At 36.8% G+C, this 20,261-nt stretch overlaps 1 non-coding gene and 1 pseudogene across 1 annotated transcript; one reads left to right on the top strand and one right to left on the bottom strand.

The window, feature by feature from the left end:
• Positions 1 to 20,013, top strand: part of LOC149492605 (uncharacterized) — a 46,229-nt pseudogene extending 26,216 nt beyond the window's left edge.
• On the bottom strand, positions 3,798 to 3,904 carry LOC149492606 (small nucleolar RNA R71). Its single transcript, XR_016319039.1, has one exon. It is a non-coding gene; the product is annotated as a small nucleolar RNA R71 (small nucleolar RNA).
• Positions 20,014 to 20,261: the final 248 nt, after the last annotated feature.

Below are 20,261 nucleotides of genomic sequence, written 5' to 3'. Positions count from 1 at the left end.
CGGTACCGAAGAAGAAAGGAAGAAGAAGAAGAAGAGAAAAGGAAAAAAAAAATTTGGGTTTCTAGATTATTTCGGTTTTATTTGAACCAGTTTGGTCCAATTCAGTGATTGACTCGATTTTTGCTGATTTACGGGTTTTCACCTGGTTTTTCAAAAATTCAAACTGGTTTACAGGTCTGGTTTAACAATAATAAAATATTTTTCACTGAATTTCATTGGCTAGAATTTATGATTAAATTTTTAATTGAAATATTTTTGAAAAATATTTTCCTGGTTGTTTCAGTCTCCCCCCTTATAAAAATTCGTCCTTGAATTTTAAAAAATATGATAAGGTAGGGAATGTACCATAAGCAAGGAGCATATAAAGATATTAACATAAATATCATCACTTGATTGACATCGAAGAATAAGTGGAGGAGAGTTTTCATGATAACCCAAACCTTAAAACTCGCAAACAAGATTCCATCATATTCAGAATGAATTTCGTTCAACCATCTATAACATCAATTGCCACATGATTAAAACTCATAAGAAACTTAAGCCTATTACCTTAACCACTAATTGCTATCATCAGTCAGCCACTAAAATCTTAAAAAAATCTTTCTTTGATAAAACCTTACAATAAAATCGGGTTTAGAAGTAAAATGCATAATATATATATTTTTCTCAAGATTATTTAATTCTATTTGAAAATTTTAAAATTTATTAAATACCCCTCCGTGAAGACCATGTTCCAATAAAGTTGAAAGTAAATAGTGCTAATGTTAAAAAAAAGCTTTTTCCATAAATCTAACCAAAACATGTATTTTATGAAAGCAAAATATTTATTTATGAAGACCAAACACATAATTTACAAAAAGTAAAACAACTAAAACTTGATTTATTTATAATAATAAGAATTTACTGATTTAATTCACATATACTACAATTAAAACTCTTATCGATCAAAATTTGAAAACTATTACTTTAATTCAAAATTTCAAGAAAAATCGTTTTTGTAACTTTCATTGCCTATAGTATCACAGGGCAATTTGAGCTCGCTCTCTTGGTCCCTATTTATACAAGTCCTATTCTCCCGAATATTCCTACCATATACCAATTCAACTATTAGATGGCTCGTGGACTTAAGGACCTCACTACACTCCATAGCTATCTTACCTCTATGGAGATTTTACTGCTTAATCTCTCAAATACTTAATCTCTCAAGTTACCCCAAAACTTGTCATTAAAATTTAACCTTCATAATGACATCTTTTGCTAATTCACCTATCAGCTCTCTCAACTCTTTTTCTTTTTAATAACCTTCCATTCCACCCATGCTGCTTATTAGTCCATCCTAAGGATGTTAGAGTACTCTTATTAATTATTTCGTCTGCTTGGTTTCTTTCATTCTACTAATCATCGTAATCATGATTTATCTAATCATCAGTTTTTCAGCCTAACACTTATTACCTACCCTAAATATTCACTATTTACCTTGATAGGTGTCATTTTTACAGTATTTTTAATATAGTTTTTATTTGGAATTTTAGTAAATTTTATCACTTTAATTAATTTTTACTTCGTTTTAATTATAATTTTATTCAAAGCTTCATTGAATCATAATCCACTTGATTTTAAAGAAATTTGCAGGGTTTTGACACAGAAAAGAGCATTATAAAGCAAAACACTCAGGCTCTAGCACGCCTAGCCTGTGCACCTTAGCACGCCCATGCTAAACTTAAGGAAAATCAAGTGGAGACTCAAACTCTAGCATGGCTAGCCCGTGCTATCTGGCACGCCTGTGCTTAAAAGGACCTCAGGGCGTGCTTGCCTAGCACGCCCGTGATGCAATTTATTTTGGAAAGTTAGAGCCTCGCACGCCTTGCTCGTGCTATGGCGCACGCCCGTGCCACAAGTACTCCTCTAAGCGTGTTGTAGAGCATGACCCGTGCTGAATCATTCATAGACTTAGACTCTAGCACGCCCAAGCTGTGCTATCTGGCATGCCCGTGCTACAAAGGCAAAACTGTCTTGAATAAAAAATACAAGCCAGTCTTTTTAACGTACATGGGGCCACCTCAGATATTTTCCTAACGTGCAGAACAAGATTTAAGCCTATTTAGGAAGAGAGAAGAGTCCTAACTAAGAAGAAATCCAAAGCCTAAACAGTTTATATCTCCAAAGAAGATTTCGTACTTAATAAGGATTCTATTTCCTAAACGAGTCAGATTTTCTCCCAGGAGGTCTATATAAAGAGAGGAACCATTCATTGTAGAGCCATCTCGAGTTTTAGTATTTTTCTACATAGTTCTCTCTTTCTTAAAGATTCAAGCATCTAATATTTTATTTCTAAAATCTTAATCTTATTTTTCTTTTCATTATTCATTATTGATTATGAAGTTTTATTCAAGTATTATTGAGTTTTATTTAATTATTATGTCGAACTAAAACTCTCATACTAGGGATTTGATGTAGCTTAATTTGATTCCAATTTATAATATTAGATTTGCTTTTCCTTGTTCATGATATAATTTATTATTGTACTTAATGCTTCCAGGCAGAGTTTCTCCCCTGGATTGATTTATTTCATTAATCACTATCGGGAGAAGGGTTTTTGATATAAAAAAGGTAATAAATTACATGAGAATAATAACTTGATGCGGAAGCTATATGGTTTGACTCATGGGGGGCTTTCATAAGTTAATGACCTTAGGTTATGAATTCACAAAACAAACCATAAAACTTAATGATTTAATTCATGTTTGATTGTGCTATTGGAAGATAGGTAATTAGACCGGATTAGAATAGCTAACAATACATCGGGAGAGCTTGTTAGTGATTTTAGGGTTGTTTCCCCTACTTGAACAATTAAAATTGATTAACAAACTAATAAAATAAATTGGATAGAATTAAGTGAAATCAAAATCCCTTGTAGTTTTAAAATCCTTGATTTTTTTCTCATCTGAATATTGATTGTTTGATTCCTTTCTGTTTTATTTTTAGAATTTACTTTTCTTACAACAAATCTCTCTTATTGTCATTTAAATAATAATAGGTTAACACAATTTTGGTACTTGATATACAATTCCTATGCATATGATACTTTTTCACTCTATATTACTTGTTGCGATTTCGTACACTTGCGAAAATCACCGTCAAGTTTTTGGCGCCGTTGCCGGGGATTGGCAATATCAATATCAATACTAATTACCCTATTATTAATTTAGACATTCTTTTTGTTTTATTTAATTCTTCTTTTAAAAATTATTTCAGGTGTTTATGTAAAGAAGATCAGGTAGGACTGAACCCCTAATCTTTGATCCAGAAATTGAAAGAACTTGTTGCAGGAACAACGCCGCAAGAAGAGCACGTGAAAGCAAACCTGAACAACAAGCAGACATGGTCAATGAAGACGAAAAGAAAATAGACCTCCACCTCAACATCCGATCCGCACCTTGCGGGACTACACAACACCTAATCTTAATGGGACAACCTCAAGTATCACAAGATCTCGGGTGGAAGCTAACAATTTTGAAATTAAACATGCAATTATCCAAATGCTTTCCTCCTCAATTCAATATGGAGGTTTACCTAGTGAAGATCCTAACGCTCATATCACAAATTTCTTGGAAATTTGCAATACCTTCAAACAGAATGATGTTTCCGAAGATGCCATAAAATTGAGACTCTTCCCTTTCACTCTTAGGGACAAAGCATGATCTTGGTTACAGTCATGCCCTGCTGGAAGTTTCACAACATGGGAAGAATTAGCCCAAAAGTTTTTAGCAAAGTTCTTTCCATCTTCAAAAACTGCAAAACTGCGCAATGAGATAACGACATTTGCCCACCATGATCACTAAAGTTTGTACGAAGCTTGGGAAAGATTCAAGGACTTATTAAGAAAATGCCCACATCACAGTTTGCCTAAATGGTTACAGGTACAAACTTTCTATAATGCATTATCTCCTAACATTAAAATTACTCTAGATGCTGCTGCAGGTGGATCTTTTGAGAAAAAAGAGATTGATGAGGCCTATGACTTGATAGAGGAGATGGCAAGCAATAGCCATTATCAAAGCAACTCCGAAAGGAAGAAATTTGCAGGAGTCTATGAAATAGATGCCATTACAGCACTCAATGCCAAGGTAGATAATATGGTAAGAAAATTGGACTTATTGACCATTAATCCTGTAAATTCTATTATGCAAGTTTGTGACAGGTGTAATGGGCAACATGGGATTGGAGAATGCATGATAGACTCTTTGAATCCACAAACCTTGGAACAAGTAAACTATGTGATGAATCAAGGCAGGAAGAATTACCCATACTCTAACTCCTATGATAACAGATTGAGGAATCATCCTAATCTGTCATATGGGAATCCTAACAATGCTTTGAATGCACCACCAGGTTTTATTCCTCAAGAGAAGAAATCTCATGATGATCTCCTTACTGCCCTTTCTAAATCGCACATGGATTTCATGAATGAAACCAGAGAAGACCACAAAATCTAGCAAGCTGCGATAAGGAATTTAGAGATTCAGCTAGGACAATTCGCAAACATGATGGCATCCCGACCTCAAGGTACGTTACCTAGTAATACTGAAAAGAATCCTAAAGAACAGGTATAGGCTATTACCTTGAGAAGTGATAAACAGTTAGAAGAGCCACCAAAGATAGAAAAGAAAAAGGAAGAGCAGAAAAAAGTTCCCATCATTGACTTAGAAGAGCAGGAAGAAGTGAAATCCTATGTTCCACCTATTCCCTTCCCACAAAGATTAAAAAAGGCAGAAGATGACAAAAGCTTCCTCAAATTTCTTAATGTATTCAAAAAGCTTCAAATTAACATTCCTTTTGATGAAGCTCTTGCTCAAATGCCCAGTTATATGAAATTTCTAAAAGAAATCCTGAGCAAGAAATGAAAAATTGATGATCAAGGAACGGTAATGTTAATTGAGGAGTGTAGTGCAATTATTCAAAATAACTTGCCTCCAAAGTTGAAAGATCCAGGAAGTTTTTCTATCCCTTGCAATGTTGGTAATCTTGATTTTGAAAAAGCTTTAGCAGATTTAGGTGCTAACATTAACCTTATGTCTTATGAAGTTTTTAAGATGCTAGGAATGGGAGAGCTAAAGCCAACAAGGATGTCTCTACAATTAGCAGATCGACCAATCAAATATCCAAGAGGAATTGTAGAAGATGTGCTTGTAAAGGTAGGTACATTTATCTTCCCTATCGATTTTGTTATTCTTGATATTGATGAAGATAGAGAAGGATTCTTAATCCTTGGAAGACCATTTCTTGCAACTGCAAGAGCATTGATTGATGTATATGAAGGCAAATTAACTTTGAGGGTTGGTCAAGAGGAAATTGTTTTTGATGTTAAATCTTGTAAACTTCCTATGGACTCTAATGATTGCTTTCAAATTGATGTTGTTGATGAATGTGTGGAAAACACTTTGCATATTAAAGATGACATTAATGAATCAAGCATGATGAATGAGAAAGAAAGTGAACCACTAAAGCAAGAACTGAAACAGCTTCCATCTCATTTAAAACATGCATTTTTAGGTGAGAATCATTCTTTTCCTGTTATTATTTCTTCTCACTTAACACTTGATCAAGAGGAAAGGTTGTTGCAGGTACTTCGAAAACATAAGAAAGCACTAGGGTGGTCAATTTCAGACTTACAGGGAATAAGTCCAAGTGTATGCATGTATAAGATTCTGATGGAGGAAGACTATAAACCTTCAATCGAGCATCAAAGGCGATTAAATCCAAATATGAAGGGGGTATTCAAGGCTGAGATCATAAAACTTTTAGAAGCTGGCATCATTTATCCTATTTTCGATAGCAGTTGGGTAAGTCCTATTCAAGTCATTCCAAAAAAGGGAGGTATGACAGTTATCTCTAACGAAAATAATGAATTAATTTCTGCTCGAACAGTCGCAGGTTGGCGAGTGTGCATTGATTATAGGAAGTTGAACAAATCAACACGCAAAGACCACTTCCCTTTACCCTTTATTGATCAAATGCTTGAAAGACTTGCAGGTTATCCCTATTATTGTTTTTTGGATGGTTATTTAGGATACTTCCAAATACCTATTGCTCCCGAAGATCAAGAGAAAACCACCTTCACTTGCCCTTATGGCACTTTTGCCTATAGGAGAATGCCTTTTGGATTATGCAATGCTCCTGCAACTTTTCAAAGATGCATGATGTCCATATTTTCTGACATGGTAGAAAAATTTATTGAAATATTCATGGATGATTTTTCTGTGTTTGGTTCCTCTTTTGATGCATGTCTTTACAACCTATCTTTAGTAATGCAACGATGCGAGGACACTAACCTATTTTTAAATTGGGAAAAATGTCATTTTATGGTTAGTGAAGGTATTATTCTAGGACATAAAATCTCACAAAAAGGAATTGAAGTGGACAAAGCAAAAATCGTGGTAATTGAAAAGCTACCTCCTCTAGATTTAGTGAAAGGAATAAGGATCTTCCTTGGCCATACAGGATTCTACAGGAGATTTATCAAGGACTTCTCCAAAATCACAAAACCTCTTTATAATTTATTGGTTAAAGATGTTCTTTTAATTTTGACAATGAGTGTTTGAATGCTTTTAACAGGTTGAAGAAAGAGTTGATCTCAGCCCTTATCATTGCTACATCAGATTGGACTCTTCCCTTTGAGCTTATGTGTGATGCTAGTGATCATGCTGTTGGAGCTATTCTTGGGCAAAGAAAGGAAAAGAAGTTGCACGTCATTTACTATGCTAGTCGCACATTGAATGATGCATAATTAAATTATGCCACCACTGAAAAAGAACTGCTAGCTATTGTTTTTTCTCTTGAAAAATTTAGGGCCTATTTAATTGGAGCCAAAACAATAGTTTACACTGATCACTCTGCTATTAAGTATTTATTAGGAAAGAAAGATGCAAAGCCAAGATTAATCCGTTGGGTTCTTTTGTTGCAGGAATTTGATCTAGAAATTCGCGATAAGAAAGGAACTAAAAACCTCGTAGCCGACCACCTTTCCAGGCTAGAATTGGGGAAAGAGGATGTAACAGAATTACAAATCAATGAAAACTTTCCCCATGAACATCTTCTCCTGTTGGCAAACACACAAGCTCCATGGTATGCCGATATAGTTAACTACCTTGTTTGCAAAATCACTCCTCCCAATCTTTCTTACCAACAAAAGAAAAAGTTTTTTCATAATATCAAATACTACTATTGGGAGGAGCCCTTTTTGTTCAAATATTATAGTGATCAGCTATTTCGACGATGTATACCGGAAGGAGAAATAGAAAGTGTCCTTAGATTCTGCCATTCAATGGAATGTGGGGGACACTTTGGAGCAAGCAAGACAGCAGCACGTATCTTGGAAAGCGGTTTGTATTGGCCTAATTTATTTAAAGACGCTTTTAACTTTGTTCGTCTTTGTAATCACTGTCAAAGGTTAGGTAACATCTTAAAGCGACATGAGATGCCCCTAAACAGTATCCTGGAAGTAGAAATCTTTGATGTTTGGGGTTTGGATTTCATGGGACCTTTTCCATCATCTTACTCCAACCAATACATTCTAGTGGCAGTGGACTATGTCTCAAAATGGGCAGAAGCTGTTGCCCTTCCAAATAATGATGCCAAAAGTGTAATGAATTTTATCAAGAAGTATATTTTCACACGTCATGGCACCCCCAGGGCAATAATCACAAACAAAGGTAAGCATTTTTGCAACAAATATTTAGAGTCCCTCCTTGCAAAATATGGTGTTACTCATCGTGTAGGTACTCCATATCATCCTCAAACAAATGGACAAGTAGAAGTCACCAATAGGGAAATCAAGAAGATTCTGGAGACCACTATTGGACAATCTAGGAAGGACTAGTCCAAGAACGTAACGCCCCATTTTTTCCTGTGTTTTAATAGTAGTTTACCGGTCTGTGAATAGTACCACCGGTCCGGAAGTTGGTATTATTTTTGGTCCGAAAAATTACTATTTATGTTTTATATTTTATTTAACATTTTTGGAGCATGTATGCATGGTTTTTATGGGTAGAAAGTAAGTAAGGAATATTTTTGGAGAATTTAGATACTTAGTGAATAGTGAATTATGGTGTTATATTAAGTTAGGAAATTTGAGCAAATTATTTTTATGGAGGAAATTTGAGAAATTATTTTTATGGAATAAATTAGAGAGTTTTGTGGAGATAAATAATATTTTGAAGGAATTTAATTGGAGAATATTTGGAGAAAAGACCAAAACACCCTCCTATTTGAAGAAAAGACCAAAATACCCCCTTAGTTGCTTTAATAAAGCAACTATCAATTATTGACCACCAAATTTTGCCATCTTCTTCTACATCCACGTTTCTCTTCCTCCTCCTCCTTCTTCTTCTTCTTCTTCTTCATTTTCTTCAATTCCTACTTAGTAAACACCCATCCAACTTGATTTAAGTCATAAATCTTAGAGAGTGAAGCTAGAGAAGTAATCTTTGGTGACTAATTTCAAGGAATTTGGTGATTTTCCTACTTGGGTCAAGTAAGTGATTTTATGATAATCTCATTATTTTTGGGTTTAGAGTTGTCTTTTAGCATATACATGCTTAATCATGCTCCAATTACTTCTTTTATTTGTTTTCTTTGTTTGATTTTGAGTTTCTTCCATGTAGAGGGTGGAGAGCCTTCTAATAAGGATAAAGGCAAGACCAAAGCTTGAGAAGCTTTGATTAAAGCTTGTTAAAGCTTGTTTTGAAGGTTAGTGTTCATAAACACACTTACCTTACTCAAATTTTGATTTTGTGCCTTTATGCTATTATGTGTATATTTTGAGATTTTGTATGAAATGATTGGTTTGTTGAATTTTGGTTGCCATTACATGCTCTTGGATGATGTTTGATGAGTATTTATGTTGTGGTAGACATTGCTACCTTGTATCTTTGTGGTTCATGTTCCTTTCATGGCTAAAGTAAACTGAATTTGGGAAAAACGTGATTTTGAGTGAGATTTATCAATCCTTTCTAATTTCCATCTGTTTCTAAGTCCTTCATAAAAGTTGTAGATCTATCTCTTAGCTTTCCAACCCATCCTCTTGTGTCCAATTTGGAGATATATAACTCAACTTATGGCTAAAACACCCAAACTGACTCTGTTTGTGTCGGGCCACATGCATCACTGAATTGAGTGCCCATTTTGACCACTATAATGACAAGATTAGGTTCTGAGTTCTTCATAAAAGTTGTTGCCCTGTGTCTTGATAATTCTATCGTTCTGGATTGGTTTAATTTGAGTGTGGGTTTTAGTAGGAATTCAAGAAACAATGGACTTGGTTCTGCTGAATCAGGTCTGGTCTGTTATTCTGTGTTCCTAGCTTTGTTTTGTTATCTTCCATATTGATCTGGGCTGTGATCCCTTCATAACATTTGTATAATTTTGTCTTATCTTTCTAATGACTCTAATTTCATTTAATTTGGAGACCCATAGCTCCGGTTATGTTTTAAAAACACAGCAAAGGTCTATGTTATTTTTATGCTGGAAAATTTTCTATGTTAAGTCATTTTGTTTAAGTATGAGAATTTTTATGAACTACTTAAGTTTAAATTAAGTTTTTATTATGAGAAGACTAAAGAAAATGAATTTTATGAGAAATGTTTTTGGGCTCTAATATACATGGTGTGGATTTGATGCATGATTTGATTTTATTATGTATGATGAGCATGCTCGGCATTTGATGCCATTATGATAAGAAGCTATGATCATATGCTAGGCACGTGGGTGTCTTATGTTAGGGCGGACGCGCTCTATATGTTATGAAAAGGTTGGCGACCTAAGGCCATTATGAATAAACTATGAAAACTTATCTGCTTCTTTTTCTCCTAAGTGTATGTGAGCCCTTATACAATATTTTTAAGGAAGTGAAATAAATGAGATCACATTATGTTAATAACTCTTAATTTACCGCAACTTATTTATGATATCAAATGAATTTCTAAAGCATGATGTGTTGGTGTGCATAAGTACTGCATGTTCAAATTTAATGATTTTATGTATATAAATGATTGTTTTTAAGTATGTTGTCATCACAACATTGGTTTGTTGTGTTTTATGAGCACCACTGAGTTTTATACTCAGCGCGTTGATTTTATCACGCGCAGGTTGGAGATTGTGCTTGCTGCTTAAAGACCTGAAGAGTAGCATCAGAGTTGAAAAGATCTTTTGGTAGTTGATTAGTATTTTATGTAACTAAAAATTATGGCATGTATAAGTATTACATTTTTGGAGACTGTATTATTTCATTTATAACTTAAGCATGTTATTGTAAATTATTTTGGTGTATATATATTGGGAGATAAACTTGGACTTATTTAATGGTTAGAACATTAGAAGTTGATATATTTAAATGAATGTATTGAAGTGATGAATATTATAATGTTATTGAGGAACTATGGAGTTATGAAATTATAGAAGTGCTATTGTGTTGTTATTGGAGTTTGACGGGGTTTGGAGTTTGAATTTGGGAGTGCTTTGTATTCATATGTTTGGCAACTTCTATTTTTAGGGGAAACTCTTGCAGTTTTTCTGTAGGATTCTCCCAAATCATTTTCAAAACAAAATAATATTACTTGCTAAACTTGTGAATACTAAGTCACTTCTAATTCATAATATGATTGTTTGATTTATATGTAGGTTAGGACGGTGCCTCCGGCACCGAATGTGGCATCCACCGTCGGGTCTTTCGGGATCGGGCAGCGGGTGTTACATTTAGTGGTATCAGAGCATAGGTTTAGGTGGTTCTAGGACTATATGCATATATAGGCATTTATCTATTTTGAAGTGAGAGTATGAGTAATTTAAGTTAAATACATGCCATATTGATTTGGTTTGGAACTTCTCTCTGATGCGAACCTTTTGGTCTTTGTAGGAGTTGAGTGATGTCTCAACATCTGTCAGATGAGGAGGTGGATAGTTATGTCCCTCCTAGTGGTGGTATTCCTGTTGGAGATGCCGCTAGTGGTGCTGTGGGTTCTGATGCAGAGCACACCTCGAGGGTGGGGCAAGCTGCTGCAGGTCTTGCTGGGCCTAATCAGGATACATTTGTTCAGCAGTTAGTTACTGCTTTGAGGCAGGCAGCAGGAGCTGTTCCCCAGGCTCCAATTGCTCCAGCCCCTGTTCAAATTCGTCCCCCTATTGAGAAACTGAGGAAATATGGAGCTGTTGAGTTTATGGGTAGAAAGGATGATGTGGCTTCTGCAGCAGAGTATTGGCTCCAGTCTGTGGAGAGGATATTGGAGCAGATGCAGTGCTCACCTGTAGACAGTTTGGTTTGTGCCACTTCCTTATTGAGAGAGGAAGCTTACCAGTGGTGGGATACTGTATCACGGACAGTTAGTGCTGAGCAGAGGACTTGGGATTTCTTTCTTTCTGAGTTCAGACAGAAATATATTGGGGAGCTTTACATTGACCAACGTAAAGCAGAGTTTTTAGCATTAAAACAGGGCAAAATGTCTGTGGCTGAATATGAGAGAGAGTTCATCCGGTTGAGCAGGTATGCTACTGAGATGATTCCTATTGAGTCTGATAGATGCAAGCGCTTCAGGAAAGGCTTGCATGATGAATATCGCATGCATCTAGTTGCTCATCCTCATACATCATTGTCTTCCCTAGTGAAGGCAGCTTTAGAGCTTGAGGAAGTGAGGAATGAGCAGCAGGCTAGGAGGCAACGGAGTCAGTAGGGTCAACAAAAGAGGGTTCAGGGTATGGTATCTGGACAGACTTCTGGGGCTCAGTCTAGTAGTAAGAGGCACAGAGGTCCATCACAGACCTGGTCTAGACTGATTCAGAGATATGGACAGGGTACTCATGGCAGAGTAGCTCCACAGACCACATCTGTTGCTAGTGGTGGAGGTGCTACATGGATTGATATTCCGCCATGTCCTCAGTGTGGAAAGAAGCATCCCGGGGTTTGCAGGAGATTTTCTGGGGCATGCTTTCGATGTGGGTCTATAGAGCATTTGCTTCGAGACTGCCCTATGACTTTGGCTAGTGCAGCTCCTCAGGTAGGGAGGTCGGCTCCTTATGTTTCGAGAGGCAGAGGCAGAGGCCGTGGTGATACAAGAGGCACTGGGAGTCAGAGGCCAGTTTCAGAGACAGTGGAAAAACTTGAGTCCAGAGCACCTGCTAGAGCGTATGCTATCCGGACTAGGGAGGAGCAGGATGCCCCAAACGTTATCATTGGTACATTCTCTCTCTTTGATATTTCTGTATATGCTTTGATTGATCCTGGCTCTACTCATTCATATTTAGGCATACATGTGGGTAGATTGGGTAATATGCATGCTGATATGTTAGAGCATGGTATTGAGGTTACTAATCCCTTAGGTCATAGTGTCGTAGTTAATCGGGTGTATAGAGATTGTCCATTGGTAATCTATGGCCATGTGTTTCTGGGAGATCTAATAGAGTTGCCTTTCCGGGAGTTTGATGTGATCTTGGGTATGGATTGGTTATCTAGACATGGAGTTATGGTTGATTGTAGACTTAAGAGGAATACACTCCAGACTTCATCTGGTGAGGAGATTGTAGTTGTGGGTGAGAGGTCGGATTACCTCTCTAATGTTATTTCTGCTTCTACTGCTAGAAGATTGATCCAGCATGGTTGTGAGGCCTACTTAGCCTGTGTACTTGCTCCAGAGTCAGAATCTCCTAGTGTCCATGATATACCCACAGTATGTGATTTTCCGGATGTGTTTCCAGAGGAGTTGCCTGGTTTACCTCCTGAGAGAGAGGTTGAGTTTGTATTGAGGTTATGCCTGGTACTGCACCGATATCCATTGCTCCGTATCGGATGGCACCTTCTGAGTTGAAAGAGTTAAAGATACAGATTCGGGAATTGCTTGATAAGGGGTTTATTCGTCCTAGTGTATCTCCGTGGGGTGCTCCAGTATTGTTTGTAGAGAAGAAGGATGGATCACTTAGACTGTGTATTGATTACAGACAACTTAACAAAGTTACTGTGAAGAATCGGTATCCATTGCCTCGGATAGATGATTTGTTTGATCACTTGAGAGGAGCTAGTGTATTCTCGAAGATAGATCTGAGATCAGGTTATCATCAGCTAAGGGTGAAGGCATCAGATGTACCTAAGACTGCTTTCAGGACACGCTACGGTCACTATGAGTTCTTGGTAATGCCGTTTGGTTTGACTAATGCTCCTGCAGTGTTCATGGATTTGATGAACCGGATCTTTCATCCTTACTTAGATCAGTTTGTGGTTGTGTTCATTGATGACATCTTGGTATATTCTCGGACTAGAGAGGATCATGATCACCATTTGAGAATTGTACTTCAGATATTGAGAGAGAGACAGTTGTATGCTAAGTTGAGTAAGTGTGAATTCTGGTTGTCTGAGATTGCTTTCTTGGGTCACATTATTTCTGTTGAGGGTATTAGAGTTGATCCGAAGAAGATAGAGGCAGTGCTTGAATGGAAGCCACCTAAGAATGTGACAGAGATTCGGAGTTTCTTAGGATTGGCTGGTTATTATAGAAGATTTGTCAAGGGATTTTCTCTCATTGCGGCTCCTTTGACTAGGCTTCTTCAAAAAGATGTTAGATTCGAGTGGAATGATAAATGTCAGAATAGTTTTGAGAAGCTTAAGATGATGCTTACTGAGGCTCCAGTGTTGACACAGCCAGTTTCGGGTAGACCGTATGATGTGTATAGTGATGCTTCGCATAATGGATTGGGTTGTGTGCTTATGCAGGAGGGTAAGGTAGTTGCTTATGCTTCTAGACAGCTTAAACCACACGAGAAGAACTACCCTACGCATGATTTGGAGTTAGCAGCTATAGTCTTCGCTTTGAAGATTTGGAGGCATTACTTGTATGGTGAGAAATGTCATCTGTATACGGATCATAAGAGTCTCAAGTATCTGCTTACTCAAAAGGTGCTTAATCTAAGACAGCGCAGATGGTTAGAGCTACTTAAGGACTATGACTTCACCATTGATTACCATCCGGGAAAAGCTAATGTGGTAGCAGATGCACTTAGTAGGAAGTCCTTGGTTGCTTTACGTGCTATGAATACGCGATTATCTGTAGCTAGTAATGGTGCACTCGTGGCAGAGCTTATGATTAGACCTAGTCTACTTCAGCAGATTCGAGATGCACAGAGAGATAATGAGACAATTGCCTTGTGGAAAGATCGAGTCAGAGATGGAAGGAAAAAGAGATTTATGATTAAAGATGATGACTGCTTGTACTTTGGGGATCAGATTTGTGTGCCTAAAATTTCAGAGCTGAGGAAGAGTATCTTAAAGGAAGCTCATAGTAGTCCCTATGCTATGCATCCTGGCAGTAATAAGATGTATCAGGATTTGAAATCACAGTATTGGTGGCCGGCGATGAAGAGGGATATCACAGATTATGTGTCGAGATGTTTGACGTGCCAGCAAGTGAAAGCAGAGCATCAGTTTCCTTCTGGTTTGTTACATCCTACTTCTATTCCAGAGTGGAAATGGGATAAGGTTACTATGGATTTTGTGACTGGATTGCCTTTAACTCCTAAAAAGAAAGATGCTGTATGGGTAATAGTTGATAGACTAACTAAGTCGGCACACTTTCTTCCTGTTAGAACCAACTTCACCATGGAGCAGTATGTAGAGCTTTATATAGATGATATAGTGAGATTACACGGGGTTCCTTCTTCCATCATTTCAGATAGAGATCCGAGATTTACTTGTAGATTTTGGAAGAAGCTACATGAGGCTCTAGGTACTAAGCTGAATTTCAGCACAGCTTTTCATCCTCAGACAGATGGTTAGTCAGAGCGGGTTATTCAGATTTTGGAGGATATGTTAAGAGCTTGTGCTATTGAGTTTAAGGGCAGTTGGGAGAAGTACATTCGACTTGTAGAATTTGCCTACAATAACAGTTATCAGTCGAGTATTCAGATGGCCCCTTTTGAAGCACTATATGGTAGGAGATGTAGGACTCCACTGTGTTGGTCAGAATTGAGTGAGGGCAAGATGGTAGGTCCAGATTTGATTCGGGATACAGAAGAAAAGGTCAGAATTATCAAAGATAGATTGAAAGCAGCTTCAGATCATCAGAAATCTTATGCGGATTTGAAGAGGAAGGATATAGAGTATGCAGTGGGAGATAAGGTTTTCCTTAAGGTATCTCCGTGGAAAAAGATATTGCGATTTGGAAGAAAGGGTAAGCTTAGTCCTAGGTTCATTGGTCCATATGAGATCATTGAGCGTGTGGGTCCATTAGCCTATAGACTAGCTTTACCACCAGACCTGGATAGGATACATAATGTTTTCCACGTATCTATGTTGAGGAGGTATCGGTCCGACCCATCACATGTAATATCAGTGGAATCTGTGACTATAGAGCCAGATTTAACTTATGAGGAAGAGCCAGTGAGGATACTTGCTAGGGAAATTAAGGAACTAAGGAATAAGAGAATTCCGTTGGTAAAGGTTCTTTGGAGAAACCATAAGACCGAGGAAGCTACATGGGAAAGTGAAGATATTATGAGACAACAGCATCCTCAGTTGTTTAACTCAGGTGAATTTCGAGGACGAAATTCTTTAAGGGGGGGAGAACTGTAACGCCCCATTTTTTCCTGTGTTTTAATAGTAGTTTACCGGTCTGTGAATAGTACCACCGGTCCAGAAGTTGGTATTATTTTTGGTTCGAAAAATTACTATTTATGTTTTATATTTTATTTAACATTTTTGGAGCATGTATGCATGGTTTTTATGGGTAGAAAGTAAGTAAGGAATATTTTTGGAGAATTTAGATACTTAGTGAATAGTGAATTATGGTGTTATAGTAAGTAAGGAAATTTGAGCAAATTATTTTTATGGAGGAAATTTGAGAAATTATTTTTATGGAATAAATTAGAGAGTTTTGTGGAGATAAATAATATTTTGAAGGAATTTAATTGGAGAATATTTGGAGAAAAGACCAAAACACCCTCCTATTTGAAGAAAAGACCAAAATACCCCCTTAGTTGCTTTAATAAAGCAACTATCAATTATTGACCACCAAATTTTGCCATCTTCTTCTACATCCACGTTTCTCTTCCTCCTCCTCCTCCTTCTTCTTCTTCTTCTTCATTTTCTTCAATTCCTACTTAGTAAACACCCATCCAACTTGATTTAAGTCATAAATCTTAGAGAGTGAAGCTAGAGAAGTAATCTTTGGTGACTAATTTCAAGGAATTTGGTGATTTTCCTACTTGGGTCAAGTAAGTGATTTTATGATAATCTCATTATTTTTGGGTTTAGAGTTGTCTTTTAACATATACATGCTTAATCATGCTCCAATTACTTCTTTTATTTGTTTTCTTTGTTTGATTTTGAGTTTCTTCCATGTAGAGGGTGGAGAGCCTTCTAATAAGGATAAAGGCAAGACCAAAGCTTGAGAAGCTTTGATTAAAGCTTGTTAAAGCTTGTTTTGAAGGTTAGTAATCATAAACACACTTACCTTACTCAAATTTTGATTTTGTGCCTTTATGCTATTATGTGTATATTTTGAGATTTTGTATGAAATGATTGGTTTGTTGAATTTTGGTTGCCATTACATGCTCTTGGATGATGTTTGATGAGTATTTATGTTGTGGTAGACCTTGCTACCTTGTATCTTTGTGGTTCATGTTCCTTTCATGGCTAAAGTAAACTGAATTTGGGAAAAACGTGATTTTGAGTGAGATTTATCAATCCTTTCTAATTTCCATCTGTGTCTAAGTCCTTCATAAAAGTTGTAGGTCTATCTCTTAGCTTTCCAACCCATCCTCTTGTGTCCAATTTGGAGATATATAACTCAACTTATGGCTAAAACACCCAAACTGACTCTGTTTGTGTCGGGCCACATGCATCACTGAATTGAGTGCCCATTTTGACCACTATAATGACAAGATTAGGTTCTGAGTTCTTCATAAAAGTTGTTGCCCTGTGTCTTGATAATTCTCTCGTTCTGGATTGGTTTAATTTGAGTGTGGGGTTTAGTAGGAATTCAAGAAAAAATGGACTTGGTTCTGCTGAATCAGGTCTGGTCTGTCAGTCTGTGTTCCTAGCTTTGTTTTGTTATCTTCCATATTGATCTAGGCTGTGATCCTTTCATAACATTTGTAGAATTTTGTCTTATCTTTCTAATGACTCTAATTTCAGTTAATTTGGAGACCCATAGCTCTGGTTAGGTTTTAAAAACACAGCAAAGGTCCATGTTATTTTTATGCTGGAAAATTTTCTATGTTAAGTCATTTTGTTTAAGTATGAGAATTTTTATGAATTACTTAAGTTTAAATTAAGTTTTTATTATGAGAAGTCTAAAGAAAATGAATTTTATGAGAAATGTTTTTGGGCTCTAATATACTTGGTGTGGATTTGATGCATGATTTGATTTTATTATGTATGATGAGCATGCTCGGCATTTGATGCCATTATGATAAGAAGCTATGATCATATGCTAGGCACGTGGGTGTCTTATGTTAGGGCGGAAGCACTCTATATGTTATGAAAAGGTTGGCGACCTAAGGCCATTATGAATAAGCTATGAAAACTTATCTGCTTCTTTTTCTCCTAAGTGTATGTGAGCCCTTATACAATATTTTTAAGGAAGTGAAATAAATGAGATCACATTATGTTAATAACTCTTAATTTACCACAACTTATTTATGATATCAAATGAATTTCTAAAGCATGATGTGTTGGTGTGCATATGTACTGCATGTTCAAATTTAATGATTTTATGTATATAAATGATTGTTTTTAAGTATGTTGTCATCACAACATTGGTTTGTTGTGTTTTATGAGCACCACTGAGTCTTATACTCAGCGCGTTGATTTTATCACGCGCAGGTTGGAGATTGTGCTTGCTGCTTAAAGATCTGAAGAGTAGCATCAGAGTTGAAGAGATCTTTTGGTAGTTGATTAGTATTTCATGTAACTAAAAATTATGGCATGTATAAGTATTACATTTTTGGAGACTGTATTATTTCATTTATAACTTAAGCATGTTATTGTAAATTATTTTGGTGTATATATATTGGGAGATAAACTTGGACTTATTTAATGGTTAGAACATTAGAAGTTGATATATTTAAATGAATGTATTGAAGTGATGAATATTATAATGTTATTGAGGAACTATGGAGTTATGAAATTATAGAAGTGCTATTGTGTTGTTATTGGAGTTTGACGGGGTTTGGAGTTTGAATTTGGGAGTGCTTTGTATTCATATGTTTGGCAACTTCTATTTTTAGGGGAAACTCTTGCAGTTTTTCTGTAGGATTCTCCCAAATCATTTTCAAAACAAAATACTATTACTTGCTAAACTTGTGAATACTAAGTCACTTCTAATTCATAATATGATTGTTTGATTTATATGTAGGTTAGGACGGTGCCTCCGGCACCGAATGTGGCATCCACCATCGGGTCTTTCGGGATCGGGCAGTGGGTGTTACAAAGAAACTCAATGATGCTCTATGGGCTTATAGAATCGCATTCAAAACACCAATCGGTATCTCTCCATATCGCATGGTCTACGGTAAGGCTTGTCACCTTCCTGTTGAGTTGGAGCACAAAGCATATTAGGCAATTCAATTTCTTAACTTTAATACTCAGGAAGTTGGTCAAAAACAGTTGCTTCAATTGAATATGATGGATGAAATGCGCCTCCATGCTTATGAGAATGCCCAAATATATAAGGAACGCACCAAACAATGGCATGATAAGCATATTATCCTGAGGAATCTAAAGGTAGGACCACAGGTATTGCTCTATAATTCTAGACTGCGTCTCTTTCCATGTAAGTTGGGCTCTAGATGCTCCTGTCCATTCACGATCAAAGAAATTTTTCCACATAGGGCCATCGAAATAGTGGTTGGTAATCGAAGTTTCAAAGTTAATGCTCAATGTTTGAAAGTTTATCAAAATGACAACTTTGATCTAGTCAAAAATACCATCAGTCTTGTTTGACCTGAACTAGGTTGAGTGCGTCGAGCTTAAACGATGTTAAACAAAAGCGCTTGTGGGAGACAATCCATATTATTTTTCTCCAGTTTCTTGTTTCAATTTATTTTTGTTATTTCTGTTACAATTTTTCTCCAAAATTTCTCCATAATTGTTCCTCTGTTTTAGTCAAAATTCTTTCAGGTTCAAGTTAAAATCCACAAAGTGACACGCCCTAGCCGCCACGCCCCTTCCTCTCCATTTTTCTCTCTTTTCTCCCTTTTCTCTCAAACCAAACACACTACACACCAAATTTCTTCACCATTCTCCTTCACCATGCCTCCCTGATACAAGCACAGTAGACCCGCCTCCTCGGTTGTCGCTAGACAATGGCCAATCGCTCAGTCTTCCACTACTCCTCCTCCACTGGTTCCCCCTCCTTCAACGCCAGCTCCTCCTCCATTTGAGATTACTTCACCAAAACAGCAAGAGAGGTATAATAAACTATCCCTTCGACCTATTTACCGAATAGATTTATTGTGAGTCTGCTCTAGCACAAGCGGGGCTTAGGGATGCTGTGATAGAACCACTTAGGCGTGCAGGTTGGGGGTAGTTTATTGAAATGAAAGATTTAGTTTATGCACCTCTAACCTTAGAATTTTTGAGTTCTTATTCCTCTCTCATTAGATTATTGCCTGTCGATTTCCTGAGCAAAATCCGCTTCAGGCTATTTGGTAGAACTTTTGATTTTTCCGTGAATGAGGTTAGCCATATATTTGGATTTCCCACTGAAAACGCTTAAAATCAAATACCTAAGGATTTTAATGAATATAGTACATGGCATGATTTGACTGGAGAAGATAATTATAATCCTAGGTTTTCAAAGGCATCAAAATTAAGAAATCTTGCCCTGAGATACATTCACAAATTCCTAGCTAACACTATTTTTGGAAGAAGTGAGAGCGATGGAGTACTAAGTTTAAATGAATTATATTTTGTATGGGCAATTGATCAGGGGATTTGCTAAACGTTGGTTATTGGCTATGCCAACGATGGGCTAGGGTAGCTAGAGCGGAAAAAGGGCTATTATGATGGGGTGCTTTGTGACCCGAATTGTTGCATGTGTGAGAGTTTGGAACCCCGCTAGACCAATCTATGATAGTGTGGGAGGGGGAAAGGGTACCATGTTAGACTTAGATGTTATGATTCATATGAAACTGGTGGAAAAAGTAGGAGATTCATACCGCTTAGTGGGTGCTAGAGAAGAAAGCTCTGAAGATGAGGAAGCTGAGGATGCCGATGACGCTAA

The sequence above is a fragment of the Jatropha curcas genome, chromosome 11 (assembly GCF_041381405.1).
Source record: "Jatropha curcas cultivar XTBG-Jc1 chromosome 11, XTBG_Jcur_1.0, whole genome shotgun sequence".
In the NCBI taxonomy this organism is placed as follows: Eukaryota; Viridiplantae; Streptophyta; class Magnoliopsida; order Malpighiales; family Euphorbiaceae; genus Jatropha; species Jatropha curcas.
Note: the sequence above shows the minus strand (reverse complement) of the source record. Positions and strands in the feature narration are given on the sequence as shown.